We start from the raw sequence: 23,803 nt of genomic DNA, 5'->3' as shown, positions 1-23,803 counted from the left end.
TCAAGCTTTCAAATGATCAGAGATACGTGTATGTGGGTTCGTGTATATTTGTATGTGTAGAAGACGTCAAGTTTTCAGATAATCAGAGAGACGTGTATGTGTGTTCTTGTATATTTGTGAATGTAGAAGATATCAAGTTTTTAGATAATCAGAGCCAAGATTATGTGTGTTTCTGTTTATGTGTGGGTGCATAAGAGTCAAGTTTTAGATAATCAGAGAGACGTGTATGTGGGTTCGTGTATATTTATGTGTGTAGAAGTCGTCAAGGTTTTAAATAATCAGAGCCACGTGTATGTGGATTCTTGTATATTTGTGTGTGTAGAAGACGTCAAGTTTTAGATAATCAGAGAGACGTGTATGTGTGTTCTTGTATATTTGTGTGTGTAGAAGACGTCAAGTTTTCAGATATTCAGAGAACCGTGTATGTGGGTTCGTGTATATTTATGTGTGTAGAAGACGTCAGGTTTTTACGTGTATGTGGGTTCGTGTATATTTGTGTGGGTAGAAGACGTCAGGTTTTCAGATTATCAGAGAGACGTGTATGTGGGTTCGTGTATATTTGTGTGTGTAGAAGACGTCAGGTTTTCAGATGATCAGAGAGACGTGCATGTGGGTTCGTGTGTATTTGTGTGTGTAGAAGACGTCAGGTTTTCAGATGATCAGAGAGACGTATATGTGGGTTCATGAACATTTATGTGTGAATAAGACGTCAAGTTTTCAAATAATCAGAGAGACGTGTATGTGGGTTCGTGTATATTTATGTGTGTAGAAGACGTCAGGTTTTCACGTGAATGTGTGTTCTTATATATTTGTGTGTGTAGAAGACGTCAGGTTTTCAGATGATCAGAGAGATGTGTATGTGGGTTCGTGTATATTTGTGTGTGTAGAAGACGTCAGGTTTTCAGATGATCAGAGAGACGTGTATGTGTGTTCGTGTATATTTGTGTGTAGAAGACATCAAGTTTTCAGATGATCAGAGAGACGTGTATGTGGGTTCGTGTATATTTGTGTGTGTAGAAGACGTCAAGTTTTCAGATGATCAGAGAGACGTGTATGTGGGTTCGTGTATATTTGTGTGTAGAAGACGTCAAGTTTTCAGATAATCAGAGAGACGTGTATGTGGGTTCTTGTATATTTGTGTGTGTAGAAGACGTCAAGTTTTAGATAATCAGAGAGACGTGTGTGTGGGTTTTTGTATATTTGTGTGTGTAGAAGACGTCACGTTTTCAGATAATCAGAGAGACGTGTATGTGTGTTCTTGTATATTTGTGTGTGTAGAAGACGTCAAGTTTTAGATAATCAGAGAGACGTGTATGTGTGTTCTTGTATATTTATGTATGTAGAAGACATCAAGTTTTCAGATGATCAGAGAGACGTGTATGTCTGTTCTTGTATATTTGTGTGTGTAGAAGATGTCAAGTTTTCAGATAATCAGAGAGACATGTTTGTGGGTTCTTGTATATTTGTGAATGTAGAAGATATCAAATTTTTAGATAATCAGAGCCAAGATTACGTGTGTTTCTGTTTATGTGTGGGTGCATAAGAGTCAAGTTTTAGATAATCAGAGAGACGTGTATGTGGGTTCTTGTGTATTTGTGAATGTACAAGACGTCAAGTTTTTAGATAATCAAGGCCACGATTATTTGTGTTCTTGTATATTTGTGAATGTAGAAGACATCAAGTTTTTAGACAAAACCACGTGTATTTCTGTTGTATATTTGTGGGTGTAGAAGATGTCACGTTTTTAGATAATCAGAGCCACGATTATGTATTCTTTTTGTATTTATGGGTACAAAAAACATAACGTTTTTAGATAATCGGAGCCACGATTATGTATTCCTTTTTTATTTATGGTTGCAAAAAACATAACGTTTTTAGGTAATTGGAGCCCCGATTATGTATACTTTTTGTATTTAGGGGTGCATAACGTTTTTAGATAATCAGAGCTCCGATTACGTATTCTTTTTTTATTTATGGGTGCAAAAAACATAACGTTTTTAGGTAATCAGAGCCGCGATTGCATATTCTTTTTGTATATATGGGTGCAAAAAACATAACGTTTTTAGGTAATCAGAGCCGCGATTACGTACTCTTTTTGTATTTATGGGTGCAAAAAACATAACGTTTTTAGGTAATCAGAGCCGCGATTACGTACTCTTTTTGTATTTATGGGTGCAAAAAACATGACGTTTTTAGGTAATCAGAGCCGCGATTACGTATTCTTTTTGTATTAATGGGTGCAAAAAACATAACGTTTTTAGGTAATCAGAGCCGCGATTACGTATTCTTTTTGTATTTATGGGTGCAAAAAACATAACGTTTTTAGATAATCAGATCCAAGATTACGTGTTCTTGTGTATTTATATGTGCAAAAGACATCGTTTGTAATTAACCTCCTCATTTGTACAACTATCTTGCTTCATCTTGCGGTTCCTTTACTCTGTAATCCACAATTCTTCATTCTCTTCTACCTCACTCCCGTCCTTCCATCATTCCTCCTATCTTTCTCACTCTTCTCCTTTTATCATCTTCCCCACCCCCCTCCATCATCATCCCCCTTCCCTCGCTCTTTCCCGATCCCCAGGACGAAGAGAATAGTCGACACTCATTGAATTTGTCCTCCTGGAAAAATTCAAGTAAATCGTTTTCTCCAGGCTTCCAAAGGATTTAGGAGAACAAAAGCCTGGCTTCCACACTGGGACTTAGGGCTTGGGAGAAGGCAGGAACGACTGGAATTGCCATTGGAAAATATATTAGTTGATATTTTGTTTCTTTTCTCCTCTTTAAAGTTCTCTAGATTCGGTTCTTCAAATATTTTAATGAGGCAAAACGAGAGTTTTAACCCAACTTAGTAACTGGAAATTTCCCTTTAGAGTTTCACTTTTTTTAATAAGGTTTAAAGGTAACTTGTGAATGGCAGAAAAGGACAGTGACAATGCCCTAGCAAGACAATGTCCTATATATTGATTATATATTTATAAGCCCAAGCCCCCTCTAAATCCAAGCTAGGGTCAGGAAGGGCCAGGCAATGGCTGCTGATGACTCAACAGGTGGACCATCCTTAGCTCACAAGGATAGTGAGGTTGCAGATACTAAAGAAACTATCGAGTTTGAGCGGGATTCGAACCCCAGTCTAGCAAATCACGAGACTGTGACGTTTCCAATAGTGTACCACACTTAATTAGTTTAGGTACGATAATGCCCCGAGAAACATATGGACACTGGAAATGTTACTTGTTTTTTACACTTATTTTACATTATTTATTCATTACTTCTTATATAGTTGATTTATCTCCTCATTTTCTTATCACACTTGGCTCTTTTTCATTGTTGGAGCCCTTGTGGTGTCTGCAACCTCACCATCCTTGTGGGCTAACGATGGGGTCTTTGTGAGAGTCTATTGATCTACTTGCTGACTCATCAGCAGCCATTGCCTGCTCCTCCCTGATCCTAGCTTAGGTGGAGAGGGGGCTTTGCCGCTGATCATATGTATATATGGTCAGTCTCTAGGACGTTGTCTTGTCCATTGCCTCTGCCATTCACGAGTCACCTTTAAACCAATCCATCTTGACTTTGAAGTCTGCATGACGTAGGGAAAGACAGAGGAGGGATGGAAGATAAACTTCTGGAATGGGAAAGGAGTACGACAAGAAAGATAATAAAAACGAGAGATAAAAAAGGAATAACTATAAGAAGGAAGAACCAAATGTCCTTCGAATGACAAAGGGTGTAATCAATCTATTTGATTTATGAACTCGTCTAGTATCTGCAATTGAAGATATTTAGTAGACTGGGACTCAGACAGTGGCCATCGATCAGAAGTATTTGGGAACGACAATGTTAAATGTTTTTGGTACGAAAGCCTTGCTTACTTATTCCATTTGTCATAGGAAATGTATTTCATGCAGATCCCTGTATGATGTTCTGTTGTATTTATTTGCTGCTACATAATTTGTACAATGTAGTTTTGTTACAGTTTTTATTAAGTTAGATCTTTCGAAATGACTACACAGTAGTCTATCATTAAATCTATTTTATTTTCATAATCTAAAGCTTTTTTTTAATTTATGAGCTGCTACATAATTTGTAGTTTGTATTTTTGTTTCATTTTTTGTTTAGTTAGATCTTTCGAATTGACTACAGGATAGGCTATCATTAAATCTATTTTATTTTCATCATTTGAAAATATTTTTTAATTTATGAGCTGCTACGTAATTTGTAGTTTTTAGTTTCGTTTAGTTTTTTATTTAGTTAAATCTTCCGAACTGAGTACACGGTAGGCTTTCATTAAATCTAGTTTATTTACATTATTTAAATTTTTTTTTGTATATATTTTTGTGCTGCTGCAGAATTTGTTGTATGCAGGCATTGCAAAATAATTTAGTTACAGTTTTATCATCATTATCTCATCCTACGCCTATTGACGCAAAGGGCCTCGGTTAGATTTCGCCAGTCATCTTTATTTGGAGCTTTTAATTCAATCTTCCACTTCACGCTTCATAAGTCTCAACCATGTAGGCCTGGTTCCTTCAACTCTTCTAGTGCCTTGTGGAGCCCAGTTAAAAGTTTGGTGAACTACAATTTTTTTTATCTAGCTAAATTTTCTTTCGAATTGACTAGACGCTATCATTAAATCTATTTTATTTTAATTTTTTAAGATTTTTTTCTCATTTATGATGCTACATAATTTGTCCTTGTAGTCTGCAAGCACTGTAGAACGCTTTAGTTTCATATTTTATTTAGATTTTTATTCCGTATTGATTAGACATTAGCACTAAATAAATTTTCTTCATTATTCGAAAAATGAAATTGTTTACATGTTTGAAAAGGATAGGGGGCGTGTCCTATCTTGAACGATTGCATCTATATTGCCCTTTTCTGTATCGTATTGCCCTTTTCTGTATCGTTTTGCCTTCTCTCTTCCTGATTGTGTTTATATGTCCCCTTCAGTCCAGCCTCATGATTGTGTTTATATGTCCCCTTCTGTCCAGCCTCATGATTGTGTTTATATGACCCCTTCTGTCCTCCTGCTTCGGTCCAGCCTCGATTACCTCGTCCAGCATCCTCGAGATGGAAGTCTGGTATTCATTTGTTTGATCTTTTCCCCCCTGACAAAAGACGCATCTCTTTCCAGTATTGTTTATTCCAGGGCGTTCTTTTCTCTCCTTTCGTTTTTCCAGCTTTGTGTTTTTCTTTTGATTTATTTTGTGTTAAATGACGGTGCTTTAGGTTTCTCTTAATTCTTTAAGTTGAATGCTCAATAGGTTTGTTTGAACATTTTATTCTTTCCTTCCTGCTCGTATCTTTGGAAAGACAATGCATTCTTTTATCTGTTTGAATTTCTTATTATAGTGTCTTTGATCCGTGGAGAGAGAGAGAGAGAGAGAGAGAGAGAGAGAGAGAGAGAGAGAGAGAGAGAGAGAGACTAGTTTAATTAAATGGTTTTCAAGAGAGAGAGAGAGAGAGAGAGAGAGAGAGAGAGAGAGAGAGAGAGAGAGAGAGAGAGAGAGAGAGAGAGACCTGGTTTATTTACATGGTTTTGAAGAGAGAGTGAGGCTAGTTTACATGGTTTTCAAAAGAGAGAGAGAGAGAGAGAGAGAGAGAGAGAGAGAGAGAGAGAGAGAGAGAGAGAGAGAGAGAGAGAGAGCTGGCTGGTTTACTTGAATGGTTTTCAAGAGGAAGTTTTTCGCATGGATATATAGTTTCAGGTTCTTTTATATGCTCTGGATGTTTACCTCAGTTGAGCTGCTTGCTCCCATTTTTCGTTGGGAAAGAACTGTCAGACTTTAGAACTCCCTTTTTCCGTGATTTATCACAGAGAAAAAAGTTTTATGGCAGTGGTCTTGTTATTTTTTTCGCCAAAATAGAAGATTTTGTGAAGGACATGTATTCACCCCTGTCTGTTTCTTAGTTTATTTGTTAGCTTTGTGAACAACGTTACACAGAAACTAGTGTACTGATTTTGACCAAACTTAGGAGTCATAAAGGTTATGACCCAAAGATAATTCTGTAACATTTTGGGTAAAGTACAGTAAAGTAGAAGTACGCAGCGGTATTTTGAAAGTAATTGGAATGTTAAATAAATGACAAATATTTTGCTAGTTCATTTTCTTTTTGTGAACATCATTACATAAAAACTACTGAACCAATTTCAATGAAACTTGGTTGACATGTGGAGTATGACCCACGGACAAATCCATTATCTTTGAAGAAAATATATTGAAGTATAAGTACGCAAGTGAGTTAAGAGCAAAATAAGACTACTTGTTTTTTGGTTGTAAACTATATTACGCAAAAACTACAGAACCAATTTTAACGAAACTTGGTGGACAGGTGGCGTATGACCCAAGTACTATATTGTTATATTTTGAAGAAAATACATCGAAATATAAGTACGTAGTGGAGTTAAGAGCAAAATAAGACTGATTGGCGTGGCGAAGGCATGCTCTCTACTGAGTGCCCCTCTAGTTACCTCCACCAACGAAGTTGGAAGGAGGTTATGTTTTACGCCCTGTTTGTGTGTGTGTTTGTTCACAGCTTCCTGACCACGATTTTAATTGTAGAATAATAAAACCTGCAGTGATTAACTGTTATGTATAAAGCTGGAAATGATTAAATTTGAGAAGGTCAAGTTCGAACAAAACGTCGAGACATACTGGAAGCTGCCGCGGCGGAGGTCTGCGCTCTACTGAGTCGTCCTCTAGTTTTGTATTTGTTTTTATTTTTGTATTTAACTAAGTTATTATTTTTTTATTCGAGGAGTCGTTTAATAAAGTATGATTAGGGTGTCTCCTTACGTCCTTTGAGACTTATCAAACTCTTGTGGACTTTCCCACGCCCTTATGGACTTTCTCAAGTCACGCCCTTTGGGACTTTTCCACCCTATGGGAACTTTTTATGCTCATGGAGAATTTACCATGCCCCCTGAGACTGTAGGGAATTTTCCCACACCCCTGGAGACTGTTGAAGACTTTCCCACGCCCCTGGAGACTGTTGGGGACTTTCCCATGCCTCTCTTGACTTTCCCACGTCCATGGGGATTTCCCACCCAGTTGTGGACTTTCTCACGCCCTTGTGGACTTTATCACACTCATGTGGACTTTTTCACGCTCATGGTGTCATCCCCACGCCCATAGGAACTTTCCCACACCAATGAATACTTTTCTACGTCAATGGAGACTTTCCCATGCCCTTGTGAAGTTTCCCATGGCCCTTTAGACTTATCCCCATTGAGTTGCAGTTATGATACACAGCATTTAATCTATCAATCAGCAGCATTTAATCGTTTTCCTTTTCATGGAATTAAATCATGCTCTTAATAAATAAGGATTTACCTCCACTCTCTCTCGCAAACGTCCCTGACTGGTGAACGTCTGACTAGGGTTCGAGTCCCGCTCAAATTCGTTAGTTTATTTGGTCGCTACAACCTCACCATCCTTGTGAACTAATGATGGGGGTTTAGAGGAGCATATAGGTCTATCTGCTGAGTCATCAGCAGCCATTGCCTGGCCCTCCTTGGTCCTAGCTTGGGTGGAGAGGGGACTTGGGCCCTGCTCATATGTATATATGATCAGTCTCTAGGGCAATGTCCCTTGCCTCTGCCATTCATGAGCGGCCTGTAAATCTTTAAACACTGGATTGTTGAGTTCAATTCTCCCGAAGGTGTAACCTACTCGTAACAGTAATCTCAGGGACGGGGGGAGGACCCAAGGAACTTATTGGCTTCGATTATAGCACTTAGTAGTATTTTTCCCCAGACGGTATTAATTTGAAACCCTTTTGTTATCGGTTAATTTAATTTTTCATTGATATTTAGATCATAAATCTAATGTTTGTTTATTTGAGGAGGGGGAATGAAAATTAATGGCAATGCATAGACGAGGGAAAATTCAATGGTTATTTAATTGAAGATAGTACGTTTAAGGTTTTGATTTAGCAATTAGAAATGTTTGACGAAGATCGTTTAAGGTTTTCATTTAGCAAGTAGAAACGTTTGACCAAGATCATTCAAGGTTTTGATCTAGCAATTAGAAACGTTTGACGAGGATCGTTTAAGGTTTTGATTTAGCAAGTAGAAACGTTTGACCAAGTTCATTCAAGGTTTTGATCTAGCAATTAGAAACGTTTGACGAAGTTCTTTTAAGGTTTTGATCTAGCAGTGTTGGATCTTAATCTAGGCAGGATCAAGAAATGACAGTCAGCGTTGTTTCGTATCTTCATTGCAACTGATGCTGCTGCTTCATGCACAGCGGAAGGAAATACAGATAGCCCGTGACGTGGACAATGACGTCACTTATGTGGGCGGAGCTAAGGCGCTGCAAGCAGCCTCATCTTACATCTCCCTCCCAAAATATTACGAGGGTAATATTTTCAAAACTTATAAATGACAATATTAAAAGCAGATATAATAAACAAAATTCTATACTCTCTTAATTTAAAACATCAGACATATAAGGTAAATCATAATCGTAATAATTAATGGTAACGTGAAGATGAGAGAGAGAGAGAGAGAGAGAGAGAGAGAGAGAGAGAGAGAGAGAGAGAGAGAGAGAGAACAACATCGACAGCATTAACGTAACCTCAATTGAAACAATAATTACATCAGCATTGCAAGATGTGCACTAAAATTGAGGCGTGAATGCAACACCAACCTAACTTAAAATCTCCTACAAAATATAATTATGTAAATATGAAATCAATGCACGTCTAAGTGCAGTAAAATAAAACAGAATTTTTCATTTTATAAATGCAAGATCAAAGCAGAGATAATTATACATAATCGTTCATCCAGGCAGGGGCCTCTCTCTTCCTTGGAGGCCGTACCTCTGGCGCTGATGGGGGAAACTTAGGCTCATGACCCACTTCGTCGTCGGTAGGAGTGGCTCCTCTTGTCTCATTGACGGGCAGTTCAGTGACCTTGAGGTGTCTTCTGTTCCTTATGGACGGACGCCCTCTACCATCTAGTCTCACAATGTACTGTTTATGAGGCCTTGGTCATCTGGTTCTGAATCCTAACGTGCGTGCCTGGCTGTAAGGGCGTTAGCCTCCTGTCGCTGCCGCTTTCAATTATCTTCTCATTTTTCTCTGCTACTTAAAGTTCTCTTTTTCTAATGGATTTTCTCCAGTGTTGGTCTATCATATAGTTGAGTTTTGCAGTCGGTACACCATCCCGTAACTGTCTCCCAGTTGCCAATTGCGCCGGAGATTTATTTATACCCCTTAAAGGCATGTTCAGGTATTGTAGCATGGCCAATGATACCTTGTCGTTATCGAGGCTTCCAGTCCCACTGATACTTGTTCTAATTATCCTTATCGCGGACTTAACTGCGGCCTCGGCTCTCCCATTTGACTGCGGATAGTGGGCCGATGATAGGCGTATGTCAACTCTCCATCTCCTGTAGAAGGTCATCATCTCTTCACTCACCAGGTTGGTGCCGCCGTCGGTAGACAATTGTTCGGGTGCTCCCCATCGAGTGAAGTAATGCCTAAGCTTTGTCATGACCTTTGCAGACGAGGAGCCATTGGGGAAGTGGGCTATTTCTAGCCAGCCTGTAAGCCTGTCACAATATGCCATATACATGTGTCCTTCGAGCTGAAACAGGTCCATGACAGTCTGTTGGAATCGATACTCTGGGGCAGGGGTCATTTTCATGACTTCGGCAGGAAGTGATGGTGTGTGGGCGTCGCACGATGTACATCGTGAATGATGATGCTGGAGGTCACCCTCGATGCCTGGCCAATAGACTGAATGTCTCGCTCTCCTCAACATTGTATCTAGGCCTTGATGTCCAGCATGGAGGTTGGCGGTTATCTGGTGACGGAGCCCTTCGGGAATGACAAGGCGGATGCAGTTCTCGTTGAAACAGTATGTGACCAGGTTGCCAGATATAGAGAGACGTTCTCTGATGCCGTAGAAGGGCCTCAAACATGCAATTTCTAGAGATTTCTTCGGGTTCCAATCCCCTGCATTCACTCGAGCGACTAGCAGCTGATATGCTGGGTTGTCCAGGGCTGCCTCTTCAACAGTTTTCTCGTCTATAGTGCACTGCTCCTGTAGGTTTTCTGCGATTGCTGACACCATAGCAATCGTTAATTCTTCGTTGAAGCTCGCATCCTGTCTATCTGGCGTCGTCCTCAGGGTAGGAAAACGAGAGAGAAAGTCAGCAGCATGATTTTTCTTGCCTGGTAGATATTTAACGTTGAAATTATACAAAAATGTTTTCTCCTTTAATCTAAACAGTCTGGGGTTGGTAAGGTCACCGAGACTTCTATTGCCTAGTAACTTGACTAAGGGGCGGTGGTCCGTGACAATGGTTAAGTTCAGGCAGCCCAATAAGAAAAACCTTGCCTTTTTTAAGTACCAAGCCACTGCAAGGGCTTCCGCCTCCACAGCTGCATACCCAGACTCGGCGGGCGTGAGGAACCGACTGCCACAAAGTGCTATTCTCCAACCATCTCTACAACAGAAGGGGGTTTCGACGGAGGTACAACTGCAATATTGTTGGAGGATGACGAAGCCCACCCCCTCCTTACTCCAGTCAGTGACTGCAACAGTCGGCCGCAGCTTATCATAGTAGGTGAGGCCGTCCTTGGCCAACTTGCAGACGATGTCTTGCACTTGACGAAACTTTTCCTGAAGGTGCTCATCCCAATAGACCTGTTTGCCCGAGGGCTTCTCCAGCAGGTCTCAAAAGTGGGTCATGATGGGTGCCGTTGTCAGGAAGGGGACCAGCTGATTGACAAAACCATACCATGACCTGATGTCGGATATTGTGGGCTTTTAGGGCATAGAAAAACTTTTTATGGCAGATAAATAATCTTCTGAAGGCTTGTAGGAGTTCCAACCGACGTCGAATCCGACAAATTCCACTTCTTTCTTGCAAAACTTGAATTTTTCTGGTTTCAAAGTGATGCCCTTGTATGCACAGACTGCGAGGAAGTCATACACATGCCAAAAGGCGCTTTCTACAATCGAATCGTACAGAAGTGTGTCGTCCACACACTTAAACTTCCTGGGTACTTCTTCAATGGCATCATCGAAACGGCGTGTATATGCGTCGGAGGCAGAACAATGTCCCATTGGTGTCCTTCGGTATTGGTACCTACCCCAAGGTGTGATGAACGTGGTTAGGGGTATGCTCTCCTTGTCCAGTTCTACCTGGTGAAATCCGCAAAAGGCGTCGACCACAGTCTTGTATGAGCAAAGAGGAATGCTGGATACCATATCGAAGGGCGTAGGGGTATGGTGCGTCTCCCTTCTACAACTTGCATTAAGTTTTTGGTAGTCGACCGTACGTCTGGGTTGCCCTGTTTTCTTGACCACGACCACCATACGTGAACACCATTCTATGGGCTCTCCAGAGGGAGCTCTTTGTAGGACCCCTCTCTTGACGTCCTCCTCCAACTGGGATTTCACCTCCTTTTCCCAGTGCTTAGGTACCGACGCAGGTGTGTGGCAGGTGTAAGGAACTGCGTCAGGTAATAAGTGGATACGGTGGGGTTCCCCATCCATTAGCGGGAGGGGTTCTCTCTCAGTGTTGAAAGTCGTACTTGAAAAATGGGCTAATAACCAGTTTTCTAATCTGGCAATATTCTCCTCACTAGGGGGAAACGGAATGGCCGACGGTCTCACGGGTTGATCGGTTGCTTCAGCTAATGTAAGGGTTGTACTAGCTGCTGCGGGGGCAGAGTCCGTGAAGGGAGCGTGGTTAGGAAACGTTTCTGGCACAAGACCAAGTTTCTTGCAAGCATCCAGGGATAAATAAAAATCAATGGAGGACTTTACGAAGTATACTTCCTGAGTTGTATGCCTCCCCTTGTATTCTATGGTGCAAGAGGTTGAACCTAAACACTTCAGATGCAGGTTGGCGAAGTCTCGCAATCCTCCCTTTAACCTCAGCTTAGCTGGTTTTATGTTCAAGGTCGCAAGAATAGCGGGTTCTGCATCACAAACCTGGGCACCAGTGTCCGGCACCGCTCGGACGCAGGACCACTCTCCCAAGTTGGCCAAGCATACATCAACACGAATAGTGGGTTGTGGGAACGGCCCATTCCGCAACCTTGCCTCTGCCGCCACGACTACTGCAATCACTGCACCCGCTATGTCCGACTCCGCAGCCAGACCACTAACGTTATTCCAGGCACTCCGCCCTCTGCAACACTTCTTCAGGTGACTGGTTTTACCGCACCCGTAACATGTCGTTTTTCTTGCGGGACATGAAGAATACCCAGGGCTATGATGAGTACCACAATTACCACAAAGACGCGATTGTACTTTTACAGAGGTTCTCCTGTCACACTTAGCAAGGGCGGCTGCCACCTCCACCTCGTGTTCCTCCTCGAACCTACCGAGAGCAGCTGCTGTAGGGGAGCTGCTAAGCCATGCCCTATTACGAAGGGCGTCGTCACGGGGGCCCTCGAATGCACTGCACATGACTCTGAGGGAATTGATATCACGGATATTATTGCATGATTGAAACACTTGCCTTTTGAGCACATTATCACTTAGTCCTACCATGAGCTTGCGCAAAAGCATATACAGTATTCGGATAAATCATGATTGCAATTAGGGCATGTGAATGCACAATCAGTAGCCTTTTGCGTACACTTGATGAAATAATCATTGAAGGAATCACTAGGCTCTTGGGCCAAATAAAAAAACACGACCCACTGCACCGCTTGGTTAGAAGCTTTCACTACCATTTGCTTAACCGCATTGAATGCCCCTTCAGTAGACAGGGCACTCCACTGGGCGTCAGTATACCTAGAATCGAGAGCACGTTGCAATATCGAAACACAATGCAGCCTTATATGGTGAACTGCCTCGTTAGGCTTCAACTTACAAAGTTGCAACCAACACTCCATTGACCGTTTCCAAGACATGAAGGCTGCAGGGGACACCTCAGCCTCGCACTTTTCCGGAGCTGCAGACGAAGGGATCCTTGGTTGGGGGACATTGGTACCCCGGAGTGACAACGCTGTTATTTCGGCCTGAAGATTCTGGATGGCTTGTTGCTGCGTTTGCAACATTTGGTGAGCCTGCAGCACGGAAGCCGGCGACATCCTGACGCCGATTCCAGAGGTTCCTGTCCTTGCAATCCTGCCCCTAGGGGATGCAAATGAGGGTCGTCTCGACGGTGGTGCCATGCTGTGCCACGGTTATTACTGTAGGTCCTCTTAAAATCCTACTCACTGCGCCGTGTTGGATCTTAAACTAGGCAGGATCAAGAAATGACAGTCAGCGTTGTTTCGTATCTTCATTGCAACTGATGCTGCTGCGTCATGCACAGCGGAAGGAAATACAGATAGCCCGTGACGTGGACAATGACGTCACTTATGTGGGCGGAGCTTAAGCGCTGCAAGCAGCCTTATCTTACAAGCAGTTAGAAAAATTTGACGAAGTTCATTTAAGGTTTTGGTCTAGCAATTATAAACGTTTGACGAATTTCGCATAAGGTTTTGATTTAGCAATTAGAAACATTTGACGAAGTTCATTTAAAGTTTTGCTCTAGCAATTAGAAACGTTTGACGAAGTTCTTTTAAGGTTTTGATCTAGCAGTTAGAAACGTTTGACAAATTTTCTTTAAGGTTTTGGTCTAGCAGTTAGAAACGTTTGACGAAGTTCATTTAAGGTTTTGGTCTAGCAATTATAAACGTTTGACGAATTTCGTATAAGGTTTTGATTTAGCAATTAGAAACGTTTGACGAAGTTCATTTAAAGTTTTGCTCTAGCAATTAGAAACGTTTGACGAAGTTTTTTTAAGGATTTGATCTAGCAGTTAGAAACGTTTGACGAATTTCGTTTAAGTTTTGATATAGCAGTTAGAAACGTTTGACGAGGTTTATTTAAGGTTTTGGTCTAGCAATTAGAAACGTTTGACGAAGTTCATTCAAGGTTTTGATCTAGCAATTAGAAACGTTTGACGAAGTTCGTTCAAGGTTTTGATCTAGCAATTAGAAACGTTTGACGAAGTTCGTTCAAGGTTTTGATCTAGCAATTAGAAATGTTTGACGAAGTTCATTTGAGGTTTTGATCTAGCAGTTAGAAACGTTTGACGAAGTTCATTTTAGGTTTTGATCTAGCAATTAGAAACGTTTGACGAAGTTCATTCAAGGTTTTGATCTAGCAATTAGAAACGTTTGACGAAGTTCATTCAAGGTTTTGATCTAGCAATTAGAAACGTTTGACGAAGTTCGTTCAAGGTTTTGATCTAGCAATTAGAAACGTTTGACGAAATTCATTCGAGGTTTTGATCTAGCAATTAGAAACGTTTGACGAAGTTCATTTGAGGTTTTGATCTAGCAGTTAGAAACGTTTGACGAAGTTCATTTAAGGTTTTAATCTAGCAATTAGAAACGTTTGATGAAGTTTGTTTAAGGTTTTGATCTAGCAGTTAGAAACGTTTGACGAAGTTCATTCAAGGTTTTGATCTAGCTATTAACACGTTTGACGAAGTTCATTTAAGGTTTTAATCTAGCAATTAGAAACGTTTGACGAAGTTTGTTTAAGGGTTTGATCTAGCAGTTAGAAACGTTTGAGGAAGTTTGTTTAAGGTTTTGATCTAGCAATTAGAAACGTTTGACGAAGTTCATTTGAAGTTTTGATCTAGCAATTAGAAACGTTTGACGAAATTCATTTGATGGTTTGATCTACCAATTAGAAGAGTTTGACGAAGTTCATAACATGTTTTGATCTAGCAATTATAAACGTTTGACGAAGTTTATTTAAGGTTTTGATCAAGGAATTAGAAACTTTTTACGAAATTTAAGGTTTTGGTTTAGCAATTAGAAACGTTTGACGAAGTTCATTATAGGTTTTGATCCAGCAATAAGAAACGTTTGACGACCTAGTGGAAAAGATGGATTGCTTTTGTTTACTAAAAGGACAGTAGCTATTCTGAGAAATGCTTTATTGATATATATATATATATATATATATATATATATATATATATATATATATATATATATATATATATATATATATATATATATACATATATATATATATATATATATATATATATATATATATATACATATATATATATATATATATATATATATATATATATATATATATATATATATATATATATATATATATATATATATATATATATATATAGACAGTAGAACTTTCTGAAGAATCGTAGAAGAATTTTGATGATGATGATATGGAAGAGCTAGGTTACATTACGTATGAAAGACTGGAGAAATCTGAGCAATTACATTTAATGTTTTTAAGAGTATAAATTTAATTTTCTACTGATAGATGAATTGAATAAATCATATCTGTTATTACCTTCAATGGCTGACATATTGCAGCAAACGATTGTTTATTGGAAATAAAAAAAAAATTTTAGATCAAGACTTCGATTTGAAATATTTACAAAAGCTTTTGAAAGATAAGTACAGATGCTATACAAAAAATTAATTATTATTATTAATATTATTATTATTATTATTATTATTATTATTATTATTATTATTATTATTATTATTATTATTATTATTATTATTATTACTTGCTAAGCTACAACCCTAATTGGAAAAGCAGGATGCTATAAGCCCAGGAGCTCCAACAGGGAAAATAGCTCAGCGAGGAAAGGAAACAAAGGAAAATAAAATATTTTAAGAAGAGCAACAAGATTAAAATAAATATTTCCTATATAAATTATAAAGACTTTAACAAAACAAAAGGAAGAGAAATAAGATAAAATAGTGTTCCAAGAGTATTCTCCAACTGGATCTTTTCTCAAGGGAGAAAACTGAGTAATTACAGTAGGGTTTTTAAGAATATAAATTAAAATTTCTATTGATAAATGAATTGAATTAATGATCGATGTTATTACCATTAATGGCTAACATATCGCTGAAAAAGGATTGTTCATTAAAAATGGGGAAAAAATATATTAAGACTTCGATTTAAAATATTTATTAAAGCAGTTGAAAGACCCAGGCCCACATGATTAAGGACTATGGAGCAAGAAGTAGATGATGAATGGAGAAGTATTGAATTAAAAGTTCAAGATAGAGACGACTGTTGAAATCTAACCGAGGCCCTTTGCGTCAATAGGCGTAGGAATAGATTTTTGAAACGTGAGTAGTGATGCTATACAGAAATATTATCATGTTTTACAAGAGTATCTTCCAACTGGATCTTTTCTCAAAGGGGTTATGTAGAGTTAAGTAAGGAAGCAGCCGACCGAAATAGGAGATGATGAACGGAGAAGTATTGCATTAAAATCTCAAGATAGAGGCGACTGTCAAATCTAACCGAGGCCCTTTGCGTTTATAGGCGCAGGAAGAGATGTTTGAAAAATAAGTAAAGATGCTATACAGAAATATCATGTTTTACAAGAGTATCTTCCAACTGGATCTTTTCTCAAAGGGGTTGTGTAGTGTAAAGTAAGGAAGCAGGCGACCTCGCTTCCATGGAGATCAAGAGATGTTTTCGCCGAACGGAAGTTTTTTCCAGCGTTCAAAGGAGACTATCTAAGATTGGGCCTCGTATTTTTGTGTGTGGAGAAACATTGCCAATTTTCAAGGATGCGTCGTACGTTTACAGAGAACTTTTCTTTCTTTGGTTAAAACTACTGGTATCATATAATTGAAAATAAAAGTGAATAGCCGTTGTTTTGATTATGGGTGGCCCTAGTCTTCACCTATGATTTATATAGGTTGCAATGCTTATATCAGTTTGGTTTATATATATACAGGTATATATATATATATATATATATATATATATATATATATATATATATATATATATATATATATATATATATATATATATATGTATATATATAAATATATATATATATATATATATATATATATATATATATATATATATATATATATATATATATATATATATATATATATGCATAAATATATGTATATATATATATATATATATATATATATATATATATATATATATATATATATATGTATTTATTTATTTGTTTATTTTGTCTTGCTTAGCTCTCCCCGTCTCTCGGGTAAGGGAGAGAAGTAGTCATATTCGGGTGAGAGAGGGATACGAATGTGTGTGTGTGTGTGTGTGTCCAAGAGAAATCTATTTCCTCTTTTACATGAAAGCTATTTCTGTGACTACATGTATCTGTTCTCTTCATGGTTACGTCTTCTTTGCTTATGTTTCTGGAATGTTTTCGTTTGCTGTACTCTTATTTTGACGTACCTTATGTTTTCCTCAATTGGTTGTAAGTTTTGAAGAGTAAAGAGACAAATTTTTCTACCTCGTTTTGTGACAAAGTTCTTTCTTACTCGAGTGATTATTATTCTTATTATTATTGTTGTTGTTGTTGTTGTTGTTGTTGTTGTTGTTGTTGTTATCTAAGCTACAACCTTAATGGAAAAGCAGGGTGCTTTAAGGCAAGGGACTCCAACAGGGGAAATAGCCCAGTGAGGAAAGGAAGTAAGGAAACATAGAATAGTGTGCCAGAGTGTAGCTTAGAGGAAGAGCTATTCTTTAATATTGTATTTTTTTAAATCTCTCTCTCTCTCTCTCTCTCTCTCTCTCTCTCTCTCTCTCTCTCTCTCTCTCATATTAACTAGTTTACCCTTCCTGAGTGAGGACACTTTAACATGGTGAATGGGTTTATGTATCTCAATAATCAGCAAAGCTCTACTAGTTAGGCCCATCCATACTAGGTTGGTTTGTTGTGAATTGTCCTTCTAAAGTCTCCCACAAGCAGGAAGACGGTGCAAGACCATGTTACAGAGGCTACGGCACTACCCAACTTTAGAAAACAATGGTTTTATTTTGGAGTGTCCTTCTTTTAGAAGAGCTGCTTACAATAGTTAAAGGAACCCTAGTACCCTTACTAATATTATTATTATAATTATTATTATTATTATTATTATTATTATTATTATTATTATTATTATTATTATTAATTGCTAAGCTACTACCATAGTTGGAAAAGCAGGATGCTATAAGGCCAGGGGCTCCAGCAGGGAAAATAGTCCAGTAAGGAAAGAAAACAAGGAAAATAAAATATTTTAAGAGTAGTAACATCAAAATAAATATTTCCTATATAAACTATAAAAACTTCATCAAAAAAAGAGGAAGAGAAATGAGATAGAATAGTGTGCCCAAGTGTACCCTCAACCAAGAGAACTCTAACCCAAGACAGTAGAAGACCATGGTGCAGAGGCTATGGCACTACACAACACTAGAAAACAATGGTTTGATTTGGAAGTGTCCTTCTCTTAGAAGAGCTGCTTATAATAGTTAAGGGGGTTCTTATAAACTTACTATTAATTCGTATTTTGTCCTTGAACAAATATTTGAAGGGTTTATGAGGACTCCCTTAGCTCCTTGAAGTATCCAAAAAGTGTGTGCATACAAGGGCACACTTCAAGGAAAAGCCTTTGAAGTCTTTCAATGAATAGTTCTGAAGACTTCGTACGTGCTTACTTACTGATATATAAGACTTTTACTTGTACTTCTTTGATTATCATTATAGTTTATATATGGAAAGTCTCATTTTAATGATGTAACTGTTCTTAAAATGTTTTGTTTTAATTATTTATTACTTCTCCTGTAGTTTGTTTATTTCCTTGTTTCCTTTCCTTACGGGGCTATTTATCCCTGTTTGAGCCCTTGGTTTTATAGCATCCTGCTTTTCCACCTAGGGTTGTAGATTAGACAACAACAACAACAACAACAATAATAATAATGTTAATAATAATAACGGTAATAATAATAATAATGATAATAATAATAATAATAATATACATCTTAAGTCATTTCCTTTTTCGGTTACTATTAATAATGAAACATTTTATATTTCTTATTCATCGCTTCTCATATATAGTTTATTTCTTTATTTAGTTTCCTCTCTGGGTTGTTTTCCACGTTGTAGCCCTTGGGCTTGTAGCATCCTGCTTTTCTAACTAGGTTTATAGTTTAGCTAGTAATAATTATAATAATATTATTCATATCACATTCATATATTTTATCATTTTGTATATATACGTACACAAACATATATGCAACCATAGCAACAAATGCATCCGTTTCTAGACCATTGCAGGAGTAAGGCCTCAGAACAATCCTTACTCATGTCAAGAGTTTGGACTTTTTCATCACCATTCTGGCCACTGCTGATTGGTGATGGTGGGGGACTTTATTCTGATCGCTCACAGCAAACCAGCAAAAGCTGTATTACACCCTTTCACCACGTTAAGGTATCCACACTGTATAAGTACACAGTGCACACACACACACACACACACACACACACTCACACACACACATATATATATATATATATATATATATATATATATATATATATATATATATATATACTGTATATATATATATATACTGAATATATATATATATATATATATATATATATATATATATATATATATATATATATATATATATATATATATTTATATATATATATATATATATATATATATATATATATATATATATATATATATACAGTACATATATATATATATATATATATATATATATAATATATATATATATATATATATATATATATATATATATATATATATATATATATATATATATATATATTTATAATAGTATATATGTACACGGTATATAGATATATGTATGTATATACAGTATATATGTGTATATATATATATATATATATATATATATATATATATATATATATATATATATATATATATATATATATATGTGTGTGTGTGTGTGTGTGTGTGTGTGTGGTTATATAATATATATAATATGAGACAATCTTTTATGGGATGATGCACTGCTTTCAATATATTAGCTCTTTTGTCCGTGTTTATATCCATACCCACTAATAACGTGGTCAGAACTCTCTCTCTCTCTCTCTCTCTCTCTCTCTCTCTCTCTCTCTCTCTCTCTCTCTCTCACTGGAATCCAGTTTCCTCGTCTTTAGGAGCAACTATGGCCTTCATCCATCGGGATCAGTTTTCCAATACCGATTAAGACGGTTTTGTTTATCTTGTGACTCGCTGCTGCTGCTGGCTGCTGGTAGCTGGTTGCTGGTTGCTGGGTGCTTGCTGCTGGTTGCTGGTTGATGGCTGCTTGCTACTGGCCGCACAAGTTGATATCTCTAATTCATCAACTCAAATAAAGTCAGTTGAATGCATTATGAAAAGGTTACTGTCTAGAATGTGCTCGAAAATGTTAGATTTAAAGGTTAAACTGATGAATAAAAGTATTTGGCTGCTGGTTGCTAGATGCTTGCTGCTAGATGCTAGTTTCTGGCTGCTTGCTGCTGGCTGCTGTTGCTGTTGCTTGCTGCTTACTACTGGCTGCTAGCTGCTGCTTGCTGCTTGATGCTTCATGCTGGCTGCTTGCTTAGTTGCTTCTGCTGCTGCCTGCTTCTTCCTGCTGGCTGCTACTTGCTTCTTGCTGCTTGTTGGCTGCCGCTGCTTGCTTCTTGCTACGGGCTGCTTGCTGCCTGCTGCTTGCTGCTGGCTGCTGGCTGCTGGCTGCTGGCTGCTGGCTGTTTGCTGCTTTCTGCAGCAAGAAGTAATGAATAATTAAAATAAGATATTTTAAGAACTGTAACAACATTATAATAGCTCTTTCCTGTATAAACTCTAAAAACTTAAAAGAAAAGCAAGAGGAATAGAAATAAGATAGAATAGTGTGCCTGAGTGTACCCTGAAGCAAGAAAACTCTAACCCAAGACAGTGGAAGACCATGGTACAGAAACTACGGCACTACCCAAGACTAGAGAAAAGTGGTTTGATTTTGGAGTGTCCTTCTCCTAGAAGAGCTGCTTACCACAGCTAAAGTCTCTTATACCAAGAGGAAAGTAACCACCTAACAATTACAGTGCAGTAGTTAACCCCTTGAGCGAAGAAATATTGTTTGGTAATCTCAGTGTTGTCAGGTGTACGCGGACAGAGGAGAATGTGGAAAAAATAGGCCAGACTATTCAGTGTATGAGAAAGGGAAAATGAGCCGTAACCAGAGAGAGTGATCCAATGTAGTGCTGTCTGACTAGTCAAAGGACCCAATAACACTAGCGATAGTATATTATAAAAGGAAAAACAAATGACTAGCGACAAAATAGACACAGTGTTTCATTACGCATTTGACATTACAAAATACCGCTCTTAGTAAATTTACTTTTTTTTTCCTAAAAGGTTAACAAATTTCAAACACAAAAACTCACCATATAAAAATTGAAAATCACTAACAACTAAATACACTTTATTTCATTACGAATTTGACATTTCAAAATACAGTTTTCTTTAAATTTACCATTTATTTCTGAAATGTCAAAAAAAAACATACAAACTCACCAAATTTAAAGAATTTTAAATCACCAACAACTAAGTACATTATATTTCATTACGAATTTGACCTTTGAAAATACACTTCTCATTAAATTTACCCTTTTTAATGTTAAACAAATTATAAACACAAAAACTCACCAAAATATAAAAATTAAAAATCAAATCAGTGAACCAGCACATGTAATACTATGACAGATTCCTTCAAAAATCAAATCAGTGAACCAGCACATGTAATACTATGACAGATTCCTTGAAATAAAACCACAGAACCCAATTATATTTTGCCGATCGTCAATAGATCATTAACAGTTGATTAAAAAATACATGAAATTTTAATATCAATTCATGTTTACAATGAGTTAGATGAACTACCGTGACATTAATGAACGTGTAATATGAAAACAGGACTAATTGGAATTTTCTATGACTTATAAATCACTATACTCAATTTTTTTTAATGAGGCGCATTTGCATTGACTCGCAGCGGTGCCCTTTTAGTTCGGAAAAGTTTCCTGCTCTCTGAATTGTTAGAATTATCTTGTCCAACCAATCAGCTATCAGGAAACTTTTCCGAGGTAAAAGGGCACCCCTGCGAGTCGGTGCTAATCTGCCTCACTAAAAAGAATTGACTATAGTTAATTGCGTGACACACACAAAGAGAGACATTAAAAATATATATGTTTTGGGAGGAGTCAGCTTTCAGTAAATTCTCCTTTTTTGGAAACAAATAATTAATCTTAAAATTGTTTTTACACTAGGTAAATATTTAGATGTATATGCACACAAAATCTCCCTCCTTATCACCCGGATATGACTACTACTTCTCTCCCCTCCCGAGGGACGGAAAATACAGATGTCAAAATTTCAGATATTTTTCGTTACTCATTATGTGAATAAAAAAATATCTGATAACCGTAAGAATCACTTTGCATTTGAAATATTATTATTGGACTTACACATACTCCCACAAATACAGACATACACACAATTATATATGTATATAATTAAAGAGTTATTTGCTCATTTGACTGGCCAGACAGTATTACATTGGATCCCACTCTCTGGTTACGGCTCATTTTGTTTTTGCCTACCCATACGCCTATACGCATATACACACAATTATATATGTATGTAATTAGAGAGTTATTTGGCCATTTGACTGGTCAGACAGTATTACATTCCATCTCTGGTTACGGCTCAATTTCCTTTTGCCTACACATACACTGAGTAGTCTGGCCTATTCTTTCCACATTCTCCTTTGTTCTCATACACCTGTTAACCCTCAGATTTCCAAACAAAATTTTCTTCGCTCAATGGGTTAACTACTGCAATGTAATTGTTCAGTGGCGACTTTTCTCTTGTTAAGGGTAGAATAGACTCTCTACCTATGGTAATCAGCTCTTTTAGGAGAAGGACACTACAAATTCAAACCATTGTTCTCTAGTCTTGGGTAGTGCCATAGCCTCTGTACCATGGCCTTTCACTCTCTTTGATTAGAGTTCTCTTGCTTGAGGGTACACTCGGGCACGCTGTTCTATCTTGTTTTTCTTCCTCTTGTTTTTTTTTTCTTCCAAGTTTTTATACTTTATGTATGAAAGATCTAATTTAATAGTTACTTTTCTAAAGATATTTTATTTTGATTGTTTATTACGTCTCTTGTAGTTTATTTATTTCCTTGTTTCCTTTCCTCGCTGGGGTACTTTTTTCCCTCTTGGAGCCCTTGAGCTTAAAGTATTTTGCTTTTCCAACTAAGGTTATAGCTTAGCTTATAGTATGTATATATATATATATATATATATATATATATATATATATATATATATATATATATATATATATATATATATATATGTGTGTGTGTGTGTGTGTGTGTGTGTGTGTGTTTGCATTAGTATATAAACACGAGAGAGAGAGAGAGAGAGAGAGAGAGAGAGAGAGAGAGAGAGAGAGAGAGATGCAATGATAATTTTCACGAAGAATAAAATATTTTGAAAGTCTAGTATAAGATTGGGTATTACAAATATTGCAAAATTATTGAAATTATGGAGAGAGAGAGAGAGAGAGAGAGAGAGAGAGAGAGAGAGAGAGAGAGAGAGAGAGAGAGAGAGAGAGAGAGAGAGAGAGAGAGAGAGTGTGTGTGTGTGTGTCTCTACTTTTTATGGTGCCAAACCTGGAAAGAATTTCCTCTGGTTCCTCATGCACGAATTCTCCTCCAGCTACAAAATACAAAGCAAAGTATTTCTTCAAATCCTTTAAGTAACAGAATATAAAACTATTCCACCACGTCGCGTCACTCACAGAAAGACAAGGATAAGCTTAAGAGGTGTCATTCGTTGCAATATGCAAATTTGTTGCAACACCTGAATTCGTGGATGTGGTAGGTTACTCGTATTGCAGTTGCAGTACCCCTTTCCATTACATAAAAAGCTGGGTTTTGATCATGTCCATTTAAAGGTAGAAGAGATTC

This window comes from Palaemon carinicauda, chromosome 3 (assembly GCF_036898095.1).
Source record: "Palaemon carinicauda isolate YSFRI2023 chromosome 3, ASM3689809v2, whole genome shotgun sequence".
In the NCBI taxonomy this organism is placed as follows: Eukaryota; Metazoa; Arthropoda; class Malacostraca; order Decapoda; family Palaemonidae; genus Palaemon; species Palaemon carinicauda.
The sequence above is the reverse complement of the archived record's forward strand: the minus strand, read 5'-3'. Positions refer to the sequence as shown.